The following is a 21,700-nucleotide window of genomic DNA, read 5'->3' on the forward strand; positions in this document are numbered from 1 at the left end:
TAACCAGTTTTTTGGAAAAATTGGATGACCACTTCATGCTGTATCCAGTACATGAGTTCCAGAAAGTCACCTTAGCTACCAGCGCTTTGGGGGGCCAAGTGCTTAATTGGTTCAAATGTATAGGCAGAAGACTCATGGGTCAAGCGGGAAGTCCCACCTATACTTACGAAAATTTTAAGACTGCCTTAGTAAAAGCCTTCCCTGTCGTAAGAGATCGTGCAAGATTAGAAACGGAACTCTTCAGCATATACCAGAAACGAATTGAAAATCTCTCAAGCTTTATTTTAAGAAAAATTCACGTCTTCAAACTCTTGTATGGAAACCGTCCGGATCCTGAGATAATTCAAGTGATTTTGCCGAGGTTACTTCCCCAAGTACAAGACTTTATTGAATTAAGGGATCCGACTACACTGGAAAAGTTATTGACCTAGCAATCCAGTTTGAAAGTAGAAGAACGGCGGACAATGAAAGAAGACGCCAGTATGAGCAACGAAGCCAATTTGGTGTACCAAGACCACAGCAAAGTCAAGAACACGGCTACAGAAGCAAAGCGAATCAGTGCACAAGGAAACCCGAGTATCCAAAAACAACCGGCGAACGTCGACATTTCAATAGTAAGCCAGAAAAAAAGTCTGAAGGCCAGCGGAAAAAGAAGGAAGGCATGGAAAGGAAGAAACAAGATTTAAACTAAAACGGATTTCTGCTGACGGGAGGGTGCGGAAATCCGAAGGCCAAGAAAACCCCTCTTCCTTCAAGTTAAATACAGTGATGGTGAAAAATTTGACTCTTTCAAAGATTGAAGTGTTGGTGAATAACATCCCAGCCACCGCACTCCTGGATACAGGCACGCAGTGTTCCTGTGTGGCAGAAGATTTTTTTAGGAAGTATTTCCGTAAATACCGCATATATAATTCGGATAATACGACAGTGTTAGCTGCGCAGGGAGAAAGATGCAAGTGCATAGGTAAATTACCGTTATACATTCGTATCAAGGACGAGCAAGTAAAGATTATGTTTTTTATCGTAAAGAATTTGCAAGCACATGTCATTTTAGGAATAGATTTTCTTTCAGAGGCAGAAGCAACGCTGGATTTTAACGAAGCGTCCCTTAAGCTGACGATGAAACCAGTTCGAGAAGAAAAAACAGAACCACCGACGTTAAACCTCGACCACCTGCCTAAGGAAGAGCAACAAAAAATTCGACAAGTGGTAAGTGAATTTGCTTCGTTATTTAGTGATATTCCCGGATTTACTCAAGTTACTAACCATAGTATCGACACCGGAGATTCACTGCCAGTTCGTCACAAACAATACCGATATGATAAGAATAAAGAAAAAATTATAGAGTGGCACATTCGAGATATGTTACGTAAAAAGATCATAATGCCCATCTCAAGTAGTTATGCTAGCCCGGTTGTGTTATGTAAGAAAAATAATGACTATCCGGTAACACATCCGAAAAGGTGGCGTTTTGCAATTGACTATCGTAAATTAAACTCCATGACTAAATATCCGGTATATCCGTTACCTATTATCGAAGAAATTCTAAGGAACATAACTTCTACCAAATATATGACTACTTTAGACTTAACGACTGGTTATTTTCAAATAGGGGTTAGACCGGAAGATGTGCCTAAGACTGCTTTTATAACCAAGTCTGGCACTTATGCATTCCTGCATATGCCGTTTGTCCTTTTAGGGGCACCGGCAACATTTCAGCGATGTATGGACATTGTGCTAAGGCCTGTTCTTGGAAAGTCCACATTTATCTATTTAGACGATATCATTATTACTAGTGATAATCTGGACCAACATGTACAGGATTCAAGACAGGTGTTTTCATTATTAAATGAGGCCGGTCTAAAAGTTAATGTCGAAAAGTGCAAATTTGCAGCCCCTGAATTAAAATACTTAGGTTACAAAATATCTCAGAAAGGAATCGAGACAGACGAATCAAAAATAATCGCTGTGCAAAAGTATCCGCCGCCAAATACGGCGAAGAAGCTCTCTTCTTTTCTAGGACTTTGTTCATATTATAGGTCCTTTATAAAAGATTTCGCAGCTATTGCTGAACCATTGTTAAAATTAAAAAGGAAAAAGGCAAGATTCTCGTGGACTGCCGAAGCCAATAGTGCTTTCGAAAAATTAAAACAAGCATTAACGCAAGCCCCTGTGTTGAAATTTCCTGAAAAGGATGAGAATTTAGAAATTTCAGCGGATGCTTCGGATTATGCGGTAGGAGCGGTACTTTCGCAAAATCAGCAGCCCGTGGCATTTTTTAGCCGAACTTTAAATCAAACACAAAGAAACTATTCCGCGACCGAGAGAGAGGCACTTGCAGTTCTGTTAGCAGTGCAAAAGTTGCGAGTCTATTTTGGAAAGGCGCATATAACAGTGTACTCTGATCATGCGGCGGTAACTAGATTGTACTCAGGGAAAAACTTATCCCCAAGGTTAATAAGATGGGCACTCAAGGTACAAGAATATAATCTGGTAATCAAGCATACCCCCGGAAAGGAAAATATCGTAGCAGATGCCCTATCCAGAATTAAAATAGATGAAGAAGGTAATACCGTAAAGGTGGCAATGCTCACAGCATGTACAATAAATTCCCGAGAAACTGTAATAACCGAACTGGGTAAGGATCCTGAGTTTGGAAGCATTTATGAGTATTTAAAGGATCCTGAAAATTTTAGCCACCAAGATATTGTGGCGATAAGAAATAGGGCGGCCCATTACGAACTAATAGATGGTCTATTATTCTATACAAAAACTACGAATTCCAACAACGAATTTCGACCTGTTAACCCAGCTAGTCTTAGATTAAATATCCTGCAGGAGCTCCATGACAGCCCTTTAGCTTCTCATGCTGGTATTCGAAAAACCATCCAACGCGTACGCGAGGCAGTTTATTTTCCTGAGCTGTAAAAGTTAACAAGGGCGTATGTCCAGTCCTGCCCAACATGTCAAACAGTTAATTATATTAATTTCCGCCCGGCCGTGTTTCTAAATAGTATTAAATCCGAATTTCCAAATGAAATAATTGGCATCGATTTATTGGGCCCTTTCCCAAAAAGTCAGTTAAATAAAAGTCGCTATCTCCTTGTTATGGTTGATCATTTTAGTAAGTGGACCGAAATTGTTCCCTTAAAACGAGCCTCCGCGAAATTAGTTACTGATTCTATTTTAAATAAATATATTTTAAAATACGGGGCGCCCCTAAAAGTTATATCGGATAATGGTCCTCAATTTGTAAGTAATATATTTGAAGACATGTGCGAAAAACTGGGCATACGTCATTTAAAAATGATCCCGTATCGGCCGCAATCAAATATAGCGGAACGGGTCAATAGAAATATAGTGAAAATTATCCGTAGTTATGTTAAAAATTTTCATAAAAGCAGGGATAACTATGTCAATGAATTTGCTTTCGCCCTTAGGACCGCAAAACATGATACGACGGGCAAAACTCCTGCTGAGTTATTTTTAGGCAGAAAGATTATAACGCCGTTAGATAAATTATTTTATGTTCAACAAACAGCCCCAGAATTTAAAATGGGTGATATAGAAAAATTAATTAAAGAAGCAAAAAAAACATTGAAATAGCACAGAGAAAACAGAAGCTTTATTATGATATGAAACGACGGGGAGTAACTTATAAAGTAGGAGATGAAGTGTTAAAAATTAAGCATTCACTTTCTTCAGCACCAGAAGATAAAACTGCCAAGTTTTTTCCACGATTTGAAGGACCATATGTCATAGAAAAAATAACTCAGGCTGTAGTGGTGTTAAAAGCCAGAAATGGTGAAACATGCTCCGCAAACATTGACCAGATAAAACCATTCTATAATCGTAATAAAATGCCAATATTTAAAGATCTTTTGCAGGATCCGGCACGGCAGGCACTGCAGGCACAAGCTCGAGAGGTGGAACAACGACAATCACAAGGGCAAGCCATTAGGAGGCAGGAGCAATTGAAAAGAAAGTTTCCCCGTTGGAAAATTGAAGGTAACAAGAAAAAGAAGCCGTTCCACCGACCAGAAAAGAGAGAGCACGACCACCCCCAGAATGAAGAAGGGAGAAGTATGACGAATGCAAAGAGAGCCAGGAGAAATGACGGCAACTATAAACCGGCTCCAAAACGGAAGATCTACCCATCGGATAGGAGTCTACGCAGCAAATGTCGACGAATTGATGAAGGAATTATATTATTAAGAACTTAAATATGAAAAAAGGTTCTGCCTTCAGCCTCCGTTGGGTGAATGTCGCTCTTTTTTCATGCTCTTTGTTACATGGAGAACAGTCATGATCCTTCGCCTTCGAACATCGCTATTCCGCCGGATAAAAATGAGACTATAGACTGGACTTTATCGTTCACTACTGCCGACATGATTATGAACAGTTCTTCAATGGAGAACGGAAACATGGATACTCCAGACCTCGATAAAGCCGTTGCAGATATCAAGCTTGAAATAAAATTGATAGAAGCAAGCATTGAGCAAAACAAACAGGCCAAGAAACAAATGGACGCTATACGTGCTGTCTCGGACCCAGATAACCATACTCCCATCTTTGCCAAGAACATTCGAGAATTGAAGAAAAAGCTGGAGCACCTGAAGGGAAAGTTGACCTTTTATTCAACTTAGCGTGCTAGGAAACCCCTAAATAGCCTCTAAAAATTCTAATGTTAACTTAAACGCTAAGCGCAAGCAAACTGATATCTCAGATAATTCTGATGTTAATTCCAACACTGAGGATGGCTTTGTAAAGCCCATAAAATATGCGAAACAAATACAAAAACTAACACCCACTCAGATAGCTCTACTCAAAATAAATTTGGTCCATTGGACTCTGCCAATAGTATGCTACATGATACCCAGTCAATAGATAATAACACAAATCAAACAACTACTTCTGGCCAAAATTCAGATCGACCTTTTACTGACTCATCTCAATCTAAATCTGTTCCTCCTATCATGGTCAAACCACCCGCCGATTATAAATTCAACCCCTATTTAAAATTTCTAGCAGAGCAAACTAAAGCTAAATTCTTTGGCAAAATCAGTGGAGAATTCCTTAAAGTTTTACCTCATACTTCAGATAACCACAGAACACTTACACAATACCTAAAAGACAAACATATTGAACACTACATTATCAACCCCAAACACCAACGACCTATAAAAGCAGTCATCAGAGGACTCCCCATTGATATGGATTTATCTAAAGTTAAGAATATACTCACACAAGAAGTCTCCGCCATCCATAAAATTGTACAAATGACACGTAGAAGAACACGACAAATTATGCCTCTCTTTCAGATACAGATTCTACCCTCACCTAACGTTGAGGAAGTATTTAACGTAACACACATCTCACTATTCATTGTACAAATTGAAAAATATGTTAACAAAAATCTTAGCCCTAAATTCCATAATTGCCAGAAATGGCACCACTCTTCCGACAACTGTTTCCTCGCTTCTCGTTGTGTTAAATGCGCATGTGAGCATACCACTGCTACTTACCCTCAAAAAGGCCCCATAGATAAATCCACTTGTGTGAACTGTTTAAAATCTGAACCCGCTTCTTACAGGGGGTGCGATAAATTTCCCAAACCCAAAAATATTCTCACACAAGGCCCCAGAAAATCTTACGCAGACATTCTTACCAACGAAAATCACACAGCACAGAAAACCTTACTCCCAACCAATCAGACCGAGACCTCAAAATCTCAACCACTTCTTCACACTACCACCTCACAATCTCAAAACACTTATACTCCAACATTACCGAACAAAAATTCAAGCAATATCACCTCCACTGGTTTCATGGAACTCTTCAAAACAATCAAAGAATTAGAAAATATTTTTGGCTTAAAAAAATCTCTCAAAATTAAGAGCACTAATCAATAAGAACTTAACCCAGCTTAAAAACGCAGATCCGCTAATGGAGAAAAAATGTATATTATATTCCTAATCTTTGAAGAATTAAATAACACTCAGCACGATTAATCGCTCTACAATCATTATGTCTTAGAACTAGTAAATTTTTGAAAAAAAAAGCTTAAAATTTAGCTAGGATATATCAAAATAATTGTCGTATTATTCACCCTATGAGCTTTCATATGATAGTATTGTAAATTCCTAAATAATTACTTCAGGATAATTAACTTTTCCCTCACCCCCCTCTTTAGATCGTCCTTTAAAATTAGTATGGAAAACTGAAAAGAGCCTTACCCCCCTAGCACACTATTGGTCCACTTGCCTTGATATGCTCCTCCTCCGCGCCACCCAGCTAACGCTTCTCCTGACTTTCTTCTGGCTCAGCTACGCACTCCCCTCTACGACAGTTCCTCGCTGCTCTCTGAAATTATTATCGAAAAGTCTTGTCTCGCCACCAACTTTCATGCTTTTTTAATATGGACTCTATTTTCTTCACCAAAATCCTTCTCAAGATATGCTTTACCGCCTTACCTCTTCTCAACTTCATCTTAATCGCTATCAACTCAAAATGTTAAGACTCACTGCCATGCTATGCTCAAGATTCGAAAAGTGGATTAATTTGCTATATTGGGATAGTGGCCAAACCCAGGCGCCCGATTTCATTGAGCTTCGCCTAGAGAGGCAATATGAAAAAAGCACCTGGAATCGATAAAATTTCTGACAGAGCGATCAAAGTACTCCCAAATAATATCATCTGCAAGCTCACCGGACTCTTTAATGCTTGCTTAACTAACGCATACTTCCCTACTCAATGGAAAATTGCCAAAATCATACTTATTCCGAAACCCCGAGAAAATCGTTCAAGTCCTGATGGCTATCGACAGATTAGACTTTTCCCCGGGTTGGGAAAAGTGTTTGAAAGGATCTTGTTTCATAGAATGAAGGACTATTTCAATCTGCTCTCTCCTGAATAGTTTGGATTCCGGCCTAAGTTATCCACGACAAAACAACTGCTTAGAATTGCGGAATTTGCGGGGGCTGCCCTGCATTGTAAATTAAATGTTACCCTCCTTATGCTAGACGTGGCGGAAATTTTCGACTGCATCTGGCATGACGGACTCATCTCCAAACCCATCGACCTGAATTTCCCAAGGGAACTTATACTCATGATCCTCTCCTTTCTCTCCCACTGCACGTTTCGTGCAAGTTGTGGAGATGGTCTTTCCTCTATGCGGATAATTAGTTCTGGAGTACCTCAAGAAAGTGTCACCGGCCCAAAACTTTTTTTATTCTACGTATCTGACTTCCCAAATGTGGAATTTCATAATAACACCTTATTAGCATGCTACGCTGACGACACTGCCCTGGCAGTGAAATCAGCAAATGTCAACTACGCAATTAAACGACTACAAAGTGTCATCTGGATTATTGAGAACTGGTGCAAAATGTGGAAAGTCTCCATAAATGCCTCTAAATCGCAACTTCTCATCATACATCGCCGTAAGAAAAACCGCCCCATCGAGAAAGACCTTTTCCTATTTAATGAAAAAGTACCTATCGTGAAGGAAGCTAAGTATCTTGGGATTATCCTTAACTCAAAGCTAACCTGAAACAGTCATATCAACAACGTCCGAAATAAAGCTCTTAAAGTCATGAAATGTCTCTTCCCAATTATCGGGAAATACTCTAATTTCGATCTGACCAAAAAGAAACCCATTTATACCTCGAACCTCATGATTAAAAGAATGAAATTATTAATGATCTGCAGGTTAACCCATATCATTCAACTAATTTTCGATCTGAGGTATTTTCCTCTTCAATAGAAAAGTGTGGTCATAGCCCCAATACATAAGCATGGAAAATCTCCGAATCAACTCGAGTCCTACCGACCAATCAGTCTATTGCCTGAATGCAGCAAAATTGCTGAATTTATCCCGCTGAACGAAATCAAAACAGTATTGGAAAGCCGAGAACTTCTTATTCCACAGCAATACGGATTCCGAAGCAAGCATTCCACAGTCCATCAGCTATATAGAGTTACAGAAACAATTTCTACAGGACTCAAAGAAAAAAGGCATACAGCTGCAATACTCCTTGACATAGCTAAGGCATTTGATCGCGTTTGGATCGTTGGCCTCATATACAAGCTAATCACTCAGGGTTTCCCAGAGCACATCATAACAACACTCTATTCCTATCTTTCAGTTAGACACTTCATTGTTCGTGTGAATAAAACATACTCCACTAAACGCAAACTATGTGCTGGAACGCCTCAAGGGTCCCTTGTCGCACCTTATTTATTCAATTTATACACGAACGATATACCACACACACACGACACAACACCTACTATGTACGCAGATGATACTGCGATCCTCTCTCAAAGCGCATGTGTTAGCTCAGCTATTCAACAATTACAAAATCACATACACGCACTTGAATCCTGGCTTCTTAAATGGAAGATTAAGATCAATGTTGACAAAACCATTGCAGTCTTATTTATAATTTTGGAGAGGTAGTTACTCTGAAGATGTCTTCAATGCCAAAGTCTATACCGTCACATCCTGAAGCCTAGTGACAATGTCCGCCGCTGAACCGGGCACTGTTCGGAGACCGTCGTGTACGGAGATTGACCTGTCTGCTGATAGCTATCCGCCGCTGCCTACTGATTCCGGTGATAATGTTATGTGGTATCTCTGCCTCTACAGCTAATTTGCATACTCCCGTTTTGGATTTTTCTATTACGGAAGAAGAATATATCAAACAAGTGAATGAACTTTCTGAGCTGAAAGTTAGTTTGGAGTGCTGTTCTAGAGCTATAATGGATATGGAAAGAATACGATTGTGCACTGACCCTCCTAGCACCGCAATTCCTGAACTTCGGAAGTGAGCCACTACACTTCGTCGCCGTATCCGGGATCTTGAAGGTAAGTGCAATTCTGTGACAAGCTATTTCCCTCACCTTTATGTTAAGTCTGATAATGCTGGTATTTTTTGTTCTGATAGTAATGTTAATTGTGCCAGTGCTAGTAATTCTAACGGAAATAATGTAAATGATAATGTTCCTTGTTCAAATGTTGAAAATACTATTGATATTGACGAAAATGATAATAATAATGTTAAGCAACTTGATAATGATAATGTTATGCTAAATGATAAATCGAATGCTCCTGTAAATGTTAATATATCCAAACGGAAAAGTTCTATAAAAAACATGCACCCTCCCGCCGTTTCGCGCGGTGCTTCTAAGCGTAAGTCGTAGATTGTTGATTCCTCAGACAGCGACCGACGGTTTTGTCAAATCCATTAAAACGGCTAGAACCGTTCATATGATGAACCCTCGAAATAATGTTTCCACAAGTAACAAGTTTGAAGTGCTTAATGCTAGTGATGGTAATGCAGTAATAATGATATTTGAATTCTGTAAATACTGTTATGAATGTTGATAATAATGATTGTAATGTAACTATTAGCCTCAGTAACTTAAGAATTCAAGATGGTACTTGTCAGATTATAAATAGTCATTTCCAGCAGCAGCAGGCTAATCCTAATGCTGTGCCCCCCATCATGGTCAGGCCTGGGGAGGATATTGCCTTTGATAAATATCTGGATGATTTGGCAATCACGTTGCCGAATGTTGAGTTCTTAAGCCGCATTAGCGGCGAGGTTTTGAAAATCCTTCCCAGGACCCCAGATGATCATAGGATTATAAGCGAATTTCTTCTGAAAAATAATGTTGAGCATTTCCTAGTAAATCTGAGGCAAGAAAAACCAGCTAAAGTGGTGTTAAGAGGGCTTCCCTCCAGTATGGACACTGTGAAAATACATAATGCTCTTAGTACTCACGGTTTTTATGTGCACTAAGTTGTGCAGCTAACAAAGTTTAAGACCAAAGCCCCTATGCCGCTGTTCCAGGTACAGCTGTTTAAAAACGAGAAATTGGACGAAATACATCATTTGCAGGATCTCTTAAGATTTTCCATAACTGTTGAAAAATATGTTCCTAAGAATTTAGTGCCGTAATGTTTCAACTGCAAAAAGTGGCATCATAGCTCAGATAACTGCCACTTTGCTCCTAAATGTGTGAAGTGTGTAGATCATCAGACTAGAGACTGCGACAAAAAAGGTCGCATTCATACATCCAAGTGTATTAATTGTTCTGGAGATCACCCAGCCAGTTATCGTGGGTGCCCACGATTCCCCTCTGCAAAAAAGCCGCAAAAACTCTCTAACGCTAGGCCTGGTTTCAGTTACGCACAGGCGGCCAAGTCTTTTTCTTCAAATTCTCAAAATTTTCAGCTAAGCCTAGGTAACGCCCCCAGAACCCGCCCTGCTGCACTAACGCCATTGGCCTCTGAAAATTTGCAGGAAAATGTTAGTACCAATAAGCACGGGCGGTTATGCCCCTAATGTTAAATCCAGTATGAATAGTAATTTGTCTAACATTACTGAATTTATGAAAATCATGTCTGAATTTCAAAATGCATTTGGTGCTGATTTGCACAAAGTTATGCAGATATTTAAGAAGGAACTGCCAAATGTTCAAAATAGTACCTCTCTTGGTGACAAAGTAAATATACTCTATCGAGTGATAGAGGATGTAAAGGGGCTAGATAGTGTCAATTAATTATGGCCAGTGGCGTTAGAATCGTAACATGGAATGCATATGGATTATTTCACAGGATCCATGAGTTTAGAGAATTTATAAAGGAGTATGACTCTGACATTGTCCTGATACAAGAAAACATGCTTGGTTCCAATCTTCAGTTCAGCATTCATAATTTTGATTTGTATCGTCTGGACAGGATCAGGAGCTCCAGGCATGCTGAAGGTGGTTTGATCGTACTCATTAAGCACTCCATTCCTCATATTCACATAACAACTCCACACCTTTTTGTCTTAGAGGCGTTAGCTATCACTGTCATACCATGCAATTCACGACCATTCACAGTAATTTCCACCTATATTCCACATAACAGACGAGCTCATAGAAATGTAGCTGCAGATTTGCGCCTACATTCTCAACTTAACAACAGAATTATTTTTGATGGAGATTTCAACGCACATCACCGCGATTGGAACTGCGTTAACAATAACTACCTTGGACGCGTAATTCACCATTTTCGCCCACTCGGCCGGGATTACCATCGCAGCTCCTCCTACACCCACACCCACACATTATGGGGCCGATGCTATTCGCACCACCGGTGCGATTATCCGCTTGAGCTATTCGCACCAACATTAACCACGCATGCGCATTGAGTTGTCGGATCCGTCATTTGAACCCAATCGAAAAGAACGGATTCTACGTACGCGACTTGGCGACTTTGAAAAGTTTAGAAAGGAAAATGGGTTCCTTTTATTATATACATTAAAAGAAGGAACACATTTCCTTTTATATAAAAAAGTATATATAAAAGTATATATAAAAAGGTATATATAAAAAAGGGCAGATTTTTATGTTCTCAATGTGTATCGTTTTCTTGAACGGTTGGAATAGTTTAAATGACTGATTTGGGAAAGGTACAAAATCTTGTTTACATTTTTTGTACTTATCTTCAAAGATGTGTTTTTGCACATTTAGCTTCAAAGATGTGTTTTGCACAATCAAGACTTTAATTCATTTCTCTTTAAAAATTGTCTGAGAAAAGCTAATAAAAATTAGACAGAGGATTTCTGTGTAGAACATTTAGACATGAAATAAGTCAAAAGAGATCAAATCAACTATTAAATGAAAAATTAATCATATAATACTGGTTATTAACAATTTTGTATGCCTGTTTATTTTTTTTTATGAAAATACTTGGCATTTTCAGGACACAAAAAGTATTTCAGAGAAGTTTGAAAAATTAGTACAAACACATTAATAAATTAAATTGATATTAATAATGGGATGTAATTTAAAAGACAGAAATAATTTAATGTAAGAGATTTTAGATTTAAAAATTTGCACACTCAAATGATTTATCAGATTTTATAAGGTTTTATTTCACAAATAACTTTGATTTTGAAATATCGCATTTGAACCTGTAAACATGTGTGGATACTGAAAAAGTGATGAATATATAAGAATATTATAATGTTCAGTAACTTTTCTTATTGAATAATAAATTCTTATAGTCCTATGCTATAAGATTAGGGTCTAAGTTTGCATAAAAATTCCTCAGTGAAATAAAAGAATTTAAGTAATTTCTGTAGCCTTTTTGTCAATACATTAAAGATTTTTTAGCTAATTACAGGTCCTCGCTTGCAATTAGTACCATCATTAAATCCCTATTTTATCTAATCATTTCCTGAACATTGTCATGTATATAGATTGACCTCGTGTTTGTAACTGATAATTATTACTTGCAAATTATTCTCTTGCTGGTGAACTATTAACAACTCTTTCTATTGCAGAGTTAGGGTTAGCAACCTTCGCTCTTGCTACCACCTGTCTTACGGAAATCGGCGTGAAATGCTGGTACCTGAGCTGATTGTGCGCATGCGCGATCGTAGGTGGTGTGAATAGCCACCTAGATATTCGCACCGTCGGTGCGATTAGCCACTGCGCCCATTATGGCGAAGCTACTGCTTCCACTTTGGATTTCTTCTTAGTAAGAGGGATTATGCATAGCGCTGCTGAAGCACTCGATGAGTTGTCTTCAGATCACAGTACCGTGATAATTGATCTAGATGTCACTCGCCATAACACACCAGCCAAAAAGGCCTTTATTACAAATTGGTGTTCTTACACTAAAGACCTAAACAACATCCACTGTACAACCCGTACGACACAATGTAGGAGTGAGATTCATGACTTGGTGAGCGAGCTCACCACCGAGATGCATGCAGCTCTGGACAAAAGTAGCAAAGCAATTCCTGATCGCAAAATGCATAAAATTGCGGCTATTCGGAATATCATTAAACGCAGGAATGCAACTCGAAAGGAATGGCAGCGTTTCAGGCACCCTGCTGATAAAATCCTGCTTAATAAACTGAATCATGAGGTCATGATCCTTACACTACAACAAGCTCACAAGGACTGGATTAACTACTTGCAGTCGCTCAGTCCGGAAGATAATTCTATCTGGGAGCCATTGCTAAGTACAAAAGATGCAACAATGTTATTCCGCCCCTTAATGGCCAGCAAGGAACTGCATACACTGATACTGGAAAGGCCGAATCGCTTGCCGATCATTTCGCCAGTCAGTTCAACATGCACAATATTTCAAACCCCCAACAGAAAATTTTGTTTCACATACGATTACAAATTTCCTTTCCAATAACAACGCATCCAACATTCCTTCAGTTCTCCCCTCGGAAGTTCTTATGCACATCGTCAAACTGAAAACTCGCAAAAGCCCAGGCATGGACAAATCTACGAACAAGATGTTGAAAAATATGGGTATTGTTACCGTATTCAAAATTGTTAACATCATCAATCTGATTTTCAAATTTGGATATTTCCCCTCTGCCTGGAAGACTGCCATTATCTCGCCTCTGCTGAAACCTAGGAAAGATGCCACAGACCCGATCAGCTATCGGCCTATCAGCTTGCTCTCTGCGCTCAGTAAAGTGGTTGAGTACGTTATCCATCAGAGACTCCTCCGATTCATCGAAGAAACAAATATCATTATTCCTCATCAACGTGGGTTCAGGAAATCTCATTCAACCACTCATCAACTTTATAGAGTCACTGAGCTCATTTCCTACGGTTTGCAAAATAGACTTACCCCAGGTGCAATATTTCTCGATGTCGCTAAGGCTTTTGACAGGGTCTGGCTGGAGGGCCTCATACCAAAACTCGTAGTTCGGGGTTTCCCCGACTACATTACACACACCATTTATTCCTATCTGAAAGATAGAAATTTGGTCGTTCGTGTCAACGATACATATTCCACATGTCGTGCTATGCACAGCGGTGTCTCGCAAGGGTCTCATATAAGGCCCTTATTATTCAACTTTTACACGAACGATATTCCACACACACACAATACAACACTTGCTCCTGCTGAGTCTAGGTATCTTCTATTAGACGTGAGCTCTATACTATATTTTCATCTGTGAAATATTTTCATGAACATTTGTATGGAAAACAATTTACTATTTTAACTGATGCTAAACCTCTCACTTTTCATTTGCAATTGGATAAGCAGCCTGATATTGTTGCCAGATGGTTATTGTATTTACAGGATTTTGATTATACTTTAAAGCACATACCTGGTTTTTCTATCCTGCTGATTTCCTTTCTAGAGTTCCTGAAGAATCTCATAATGAAAACAATATTAAATTATTTCAATCAAAAAATAATCAATTGAGCATTCAAAATATAGTTGATCACCAAAAAGATGATAAAGTCATTAACGATATCATAAACAAAATTAACAATAACAGTTCTGAGATTTGTAACACATATTTTATTGATCAGAAAAATGGTATAGTAATGATTAAGTTAAGACCTAGAGCACATCATTTAAAGACAAGGCATTTAGAAAACAAAATTCTACTTCCAAATTTTTTAGTGAAACCTTGTTTAGAGATTGCTCATGCTCCACATTTTGGTACCAACAAGACATATGAATTCATAAAAAAAATATTTTTGGAAGGGCATGTTTTTAGACACAAAAAACTTTTGTCAAAATTGTCAACAATGTTTGGAAAATAAACCCAAATCTTCTAGAACAGTCACAAGTAATATAAAGAAGTCTGATTTGGCCCCTGGAGAAATGTTATCAATTGACATTGTAGGTAAATTACCCAAGTCACACGATGGTAAATTTTTCAATTTAACAATTATTGATCACTATTCTAGATATTTAGAGACTATTCCTTTAACCAATATCACTTCTGCAACAATAATAAGATGTATGAATCTTTATTTTTCAAAATTCGGTATTCCAAAGATAATATTATCTTACAAAGGGTCAAATTTTTGTTCGGCTGAATTTGAGAATTTTTTAAAAGATTTAAATATTGAACCCATGACAAGTTCCATTTATTACCCACAATCTAATGGGATCATAGAACGAGTTCACAGAACTATGAAAGAAAGCATAGCTTCATTACCTAATAAGGTTTTTGAATGGTAAGATAGATTGGCATTTTTCAAGCAATAATTCAAAACACATAGTAACTAGTTTCACTCCTACTCAGTTATTTTTTGGGAGAGAACTCAATACACCTTTCGACTTAAATAATGAACCACATGCAGAAGACAAACCTTCACAATACTTGTTGCGTCAAAAGGAACACATTAAAGCCACTAGAGAATTAGTGAAACAAAAGGAAGAAAAGTATTTTCAAACTCAAGATAAAGTTGTGACAGGCAGAGAAAGTCCTAAATTTAACATTGGAGACGAAGTATTTTTAAAGGCCAACCACCTCATGCTTTACAGCAAAAATACACTGGTCCTTTCAAAATAGTAAAAAAATTTTCGAAATGAAAATTATTTAATTTAAAATATCACTGACAACAAAACTAAAAACATTCATTGTAATAAATTGTTTTAAAGAGTTCCTCTGAGGTCAAATTTAACTAATTAATAGCATTGTTTTCATCGAGCTTGTTTTTTTCTTGTTCACTAAGTAAAAAAATAATAAGAATTAAAGAAAGAAAGAAAAAATTCACACGTCTTTTGTGTTTGATTATGAATGTAGTGGATTTAGCTCCAATTAATTTTTTTTGGAGTTTCATGGTTAGTATGGGTGTAGGTTGGCCACCTTCATTTATAAGTTTGGTCGGTTGCAGGCTGGCCCGGGTTGACTAAAGTCATGGAATTTCAAAAAAAAGAGAGAGAGAGAGAGAGAGAGTAAGAAAAATATTCTAGAACACTTAGTGGTTATTACAAGTATCCAGCTAGTAATGAAAATGTGCTATTTTAACAATTTGAGTAATTTGGAATAACTAAGTTGTAAAAGAAAATTGTAGAGTAATCATTCTTACACATTTACAAATATTATAAGAAAAAATGTATGGTATTTAAAAGAGTTTATACAATGATATTGTAAGGATCTTAAGTTTTACTAACGTTTATTTTATTTTAAATCTTTACTATCACTTCTTAGTTTCTACTTCCGGCCAGAATTATAAGCGTTAATGTATTTATGCAAAGTTTGTCTGGCGAACGCCAAGTATTTAAGTTGTGGCTTTTTGCCAAGCGAGAGAGAGGAAGCAGTTAGTCGAAGCAGGCCGCTTACCTTAGAAGTTTTACTCAGTTGCTGGTTGCCTTCCAGGCCAGAGGTTTAATCCTCTTGATAAACTTTAAACGTATTGTAGTGTTCACAGTTCTCTGTACTACATACGGCTTCCTGTTAATATAAGGCCAATCTTCCACGTTTATTATTTTAAAGTTAAATTAGAGTTTAGTTTTATTTTTTTATATTTTTACGGAAGTTATTGTAAATAGAGAAAAAATAAAGGGTTTTGTATACTCTTCTTGTGTATCCTGTCTACTTCCCACAGTGATTGAACATAGCTTTAGTAAGCTCTCTGTTCCGAGTCAGGTCCTTGCATGTTCCCGAAGAAAGTAAGACGGAACATTGAACCTGATAGTGGCACCCAACGAAGAAGAATAACCATGGCCGAGTTTCAAGAAGAACCTGTGCTGCCTGCAGAAGCGGCTCAGAATCCAGAAATGCCAGCTGCCGCCCTGGAAGGATTTTGTTACATCGTCCAGACCATGCGCGCTTCGATGAAACCAGAAGCAACATTTAATGGAAACTCACCGGTAACCAGTTTTTTGGAAAAATTGGATGACCACTTCATGCTCTACCCCGTGCACGAATTTCAAAAAGTTACCTTAGCTACCAGCGCTTTGAGGGGCCAAGCGCTTAACTGGTTCAAGTGTATAGGCAGAAGTCTCTTGGGTCAAGCAGGAAGTCCCACCTATACTTACGAGAATTTCAAGATTGCTCTATTAAAAGCCTTCCCTGTTGTAAGGGATCGTGCGAAATTAGAAACGGAACTTTTCAGTATATATCAGGAAAGAATCGAAAACCTCTCAAGCTTTATTTTAAGAAAAATTCATGTCTTCAAACTCTTGTATGGAAACCGTCCGGATCCTGAGATAATTCAAGTGATTTTGCCGAGGTTACTGCCCCAAGTGCAAGACTTTATTGAATTAAGAAATCCGACTACACTGGAAAAGTTATTTGAGCTAGCAATCCAGTTTGAAAGTAGAAGAACGGCGGACATTGAAAGAAGACGCCAATATCAACAGCGAAACAACTTCGGTGCGCCAAGACTACAGCAAACTCAAGCACACGGCTACGGAAGCAAAGCGAATCAGTGGGCAAGGAAACCCGAGCATTCAAAAACAGCCGGCGAACGTCGACAGTTCAATAGCAATCCAGGAAAAAAGTCTCAAGGCCAGTGGAAAAAGGAGGAAAGCACGGAAATGAAAAATAATTTAAACTAAAACGGATTTCTGCTGACGACAGGGTGCGGAAATCCGAAGGCCACGAAAACCCCTCTTCGTTCAAGTTAAATACAGTAATGGTGAAAAATTTGACTCTTCCGAAGATTGAAGTGTTGGTGAATAATATCCCAGCCACCGCACTCCTGGATACAGGCGCGCAGTGTTCCTGTGTGGCAGAAGATTTTTTTAGGAAGTATTTTCGTAAATATCGTATATATAATTCGGATAATACGACAGTGTTAGCGGCACAAGGAGAAAAATGTAAGTGTATAGGTAAATTACCGCTGTATGTCCGTATCAAGGACGAACAAGTAAAGGTTATGTTTTTTATAGTAAAGAATCTGCAAGCACATATAATCTTAGGAATAGATTTTCTTTCAGAGGCACAAGCAACGCTGGATTTTAATGAAGCGTCCCTTAAGCTGACAATGAAACCAGTTCGTGGAGAAAAGGCTAAACCGCCGATGTTAAATCTTGACCACCTGCCTAATGAAGAACAGCGAAGAATCCGACAAGTGGTAAGTGAATTTGCTTCGTTATTTAGGGATATTCCAGGATTTACTCAGGTTACTAACCATAGTATTGACACCGGAGATTCAATGCCAGTTCGCCACAAAACATACCGGTATGATAAGAATAAGGAAAAATTATAGAATGGCACCGATATGCTACGTAAAAAGATAATAACGCCCATCTCAAGTAGTTATGCTAGCCCGGTGGTTTTATGTAAGAAAAATAATGACTATCTTTTGACACATCCAAAAAGGTGGAGATTCGCAATTGACTACCGTAAATTAAACTCCATAACTAAATATCCGGTATATCCGTTACCTATTATTGAAGAGATTCTAAGGAACATAACATCCACCAAATTATATGACGACTTTAGACTTGACGACTGGTTATTTTCAAATAGGGTTTAGGCCTGAGGACGTGCCTAAGACTGATTTTATAACCAAGTCTGGCACTTATGCATTTTTGCGTATGCCGTTTGGCCTTTCAGGGGCGCCGGCAACATTTCAGCGATGTATGGACATTGTGTTAAGACCTGTTCTTGGAAAGTCCACATTTACCTATTTAGACGATATCATTACTACTAGTGATAATCTCGACCAACATGTACAGGATTTAAGACAGGTGTTTTCTTTATTAAATGAGGCCGGTCTAAAAGTTAATGTCGAAAAGTGCAAATTTGCAGCCCCTGAATTAAAATATTTAGGTTATAAAATATCTCAGAAAGGAATAGAGACAGACGAATCAAAAATAATTGCTGTACACAAGTATCCGACTCCAACCACGGCTAAGAAGCTCTCTTCTTTTCTAGGACTTTGTTCATATTATAGGTCCTTTATAAAAAATTTTTGCAGCTATTGCTGAACCATTGTTAAAATTAAAAAGGAAAAAGGCAAGATTCTCGTGGACGGCCGAAGCCAATAGTGCTTTCGAAAAATTGAAACAAGCATTAACGCAAGCCCCTGTGTTGAAATTTCCTGAAAAGGATGAGAATTTAGAAATTTCAGCGGATGCTTCGGATTATGCGGTAGGAGCGGTACTTTCGCAAAATCAGCAGCCCGTGGCATTTTTTAGCCGAACTTTAAATCAAACACAAAGAAACTATTCCGCGACCGAGAGAGAGGCACTTGCAGTTCTGTTAGCAGTGCAAAAGTTCCGAGTCTATTTTGGAAAGGCGCCAATAACAGTGTACTCTGATCATGCGGCGGTAACTAGATTGTACTCAGGGAAAAACTTATCCCCAAGGTTAATAAGATGGGCACTCAAGGTACAAGAATATAATCTGGTAATCAAGCATACCCCCGGAAAGGAAAATATCGTAGCAGATGCCCTATCCAGAATTAAAATAGATGAAGAAGGTAATACCGTAAAGGTGGCAATGCTCACAGCATGTACAATAAATTCCCGAGAAACTGTAATAACCGAACTGGGTAAGGATCCTGAGTTTGGAAGCATTTATGAGTATTTAAAGGATCCTGAAAATTTTAGCCACCAAGATATTGTGGCGATAAGAAATAGGGCGGCCCATTACGAACTAATAGATGGTCTATTATTCTATACAAAAACTACGAATTCCAACAACGAATTTCGACCTGTTAACCCAGCTAGTCTTAGATTAAATATCCTGCAGGAGCTCCATGACAGCCCTTTAGCTTCTCATGCTGGTATTCGAAAAACTATCCAACGCGTACGCGAGGCAGTCTATTTTCCTGAGCTGTAAAGTTAACAAGGGCGTATGTCCAGTGCTGCCCAACATGTCAGGCAGTTAATTATACTAATTTCCGCCCGGCCGTGTTTCTAAATAGTATTAAATCCGAATTTCCAAATGAAATAATTGGCATCGATTTATTGGGCCCTTTCCCAAAAAGTCAGTTAAATAAAAGTCGCTATCTCCTTGTTATGGTTGATCATTTTAGTAAGTGGACCGAAATTGTTCCCTTAAAACGAGCCTCCGCGAAATTAGTTACTGATTCTATTTTAAATAAATATATTTTAAAATACGGGGCGCCCCTAAAAGTTATATCGGATAATGGTCCTCAATTTGTAAGTAATGTATTTGAAGACATGTGCCAAAAACTGGGCATACGTCATTTAAAAATGGTCCCGTATCGGCCGCAATCAAATATAGCGGAACGGGTCAATAGAAATATAGTGAAAATTATCCGTAGTTATGTTAAAAATTTTCATAAAAGCTGGGATAACTATGTCAATGAATTTGCTTTCGCCCTTAGGACCGCAAAACATGATACAACGGGCAAAACTCCTGCTGAGTTATTTTTAGGCGGAAAGATTATAACGCCGTTAGATAAATTATTTTATGTGCAAAAAAGAGCCCCAGAATTTAAAATGGGTGATATAGAAAAACTAATTAAAGAAGCAAAAATGAATACTGAAGTAGCACAGAGAAAACAAAAACTATATTATGACTTAAAACGACGGGGAGTAACTTATAAAGTAGGGGATGAAGTTTTAAAAATTAAGCATTCACTTAATTAAGCATACGGCTTCCTGTTAATATATTCAGCACCAGAAGATAAAACTGCCAAATTTTTTCCACGATTTGAAGGACCATATGTCATAGAAAAAATAACTCACGCTGTAGTAGTGTTAAAAGATAGAAATGGTGAAACCTGCTCCGCAAACATAGATCAAATCAAACCCTACTATGATCGTAATAAAATGCAAATATTTACAGATCTTTTGCAGGATCCCGCACGGCAGACACCGCAGGCACAAGCTCCAGAGGTGGAACAAAAACAAGTACAAGGGCAAGCCATTAAGAGGCAGGAGCAAGTGAAAAGAAAGTTTCCCCGCGGAAAAATTGAAGGTAACAAGAGAAAGAAGCCGTTCCACCGTCCAGAAAAGAGAGCTCACGAACACCCCCAGAATGAAGAAGGGAGAAGGACGACGTATGCAAAGAGAGCCAGGAGAAATGACGGCAACTATAACCCTGCTCTAAAACAGAAGATCTACTCATCCGACAGGACTCTCCGCAGCAAATGTCGCCGAACAGCGGAAGGGCCACCAGCGGCGGAGGAAAAGTTACAAGGAAAATTTGTACGGCCAGCAACGAGGTCCAAGCAGGAACGCGAAAGAAGTTTCCCGGTTCCGCCAAGACCAGCTGCCATCAAACGACCAAGACCACAGGCAGAAGCGAAAAAGAAGGTATTCAAGGGTAACCGAATTGGAGAAAAAAGAAAGCACCTAGAGGAAGGCACTGAAGGGCGAGCCCGTACAAGAAGGAGGATAAATCAAACAACAATCTGCACTACCTTTCAGGACTGGGCTCAGAAAAGAATGTCCGAATATCACAAAGATAAGTAAAATTTTATGTTACTTTGCAAACTTAAGTTAATCTTTCATTCCTACTGCAAGTGGCAGATTTCAAGAAGTTTTACGTCATGCGAGGTCTACCTTTATCGCCAAAAGGGCGAGAAATGAGTTGTTACCGATTTTGGTATTATGTTTTTCAATTACTCGCGCGTAAAACTAAAGTTGATGTATAATAGCATTGTGTAAAGACTTAAATATTGTAAAAAGTTATTGTATAAATATTATTTAAAACATTCTTTCAAGAAAGAAGTTTTAGTCTGAAAGACTTTTTGAAATGTATTATTTCAATGTAGAAAGAATTGGCACTTGCTTTGAAAAGAATAGAAGTTAACAATGTACTACTAATATATGTTTTCAAATGTATAAAATTAACGGCATGTTAATATGTTCTTATATACAATGTGAACTGTTATTTTAAATGTTAAGAAAAACCGTGATATGGTAAAAGTGAAAGTAATGTTAAAATTTTTTTTTTATTCGTGTGACTGTAAAAAGACTAAATCATGGTGAATA

This window comes from Stegodyphus dumicola, chromosome X1, assembly GCF_044657685.1.
Source record: "Stegodyphus dumicola isolate Sdum_Otavi_A_Nest chromosome X1, ASM4465768v1".
NCBI classification, from domain to species: domain Eukaryota; kingdom Metazoa; phylum Arthropoda; class Arachnida; order Araneae; family Eresidae; genus Stegodyphus; species Stegodyphus dumicola.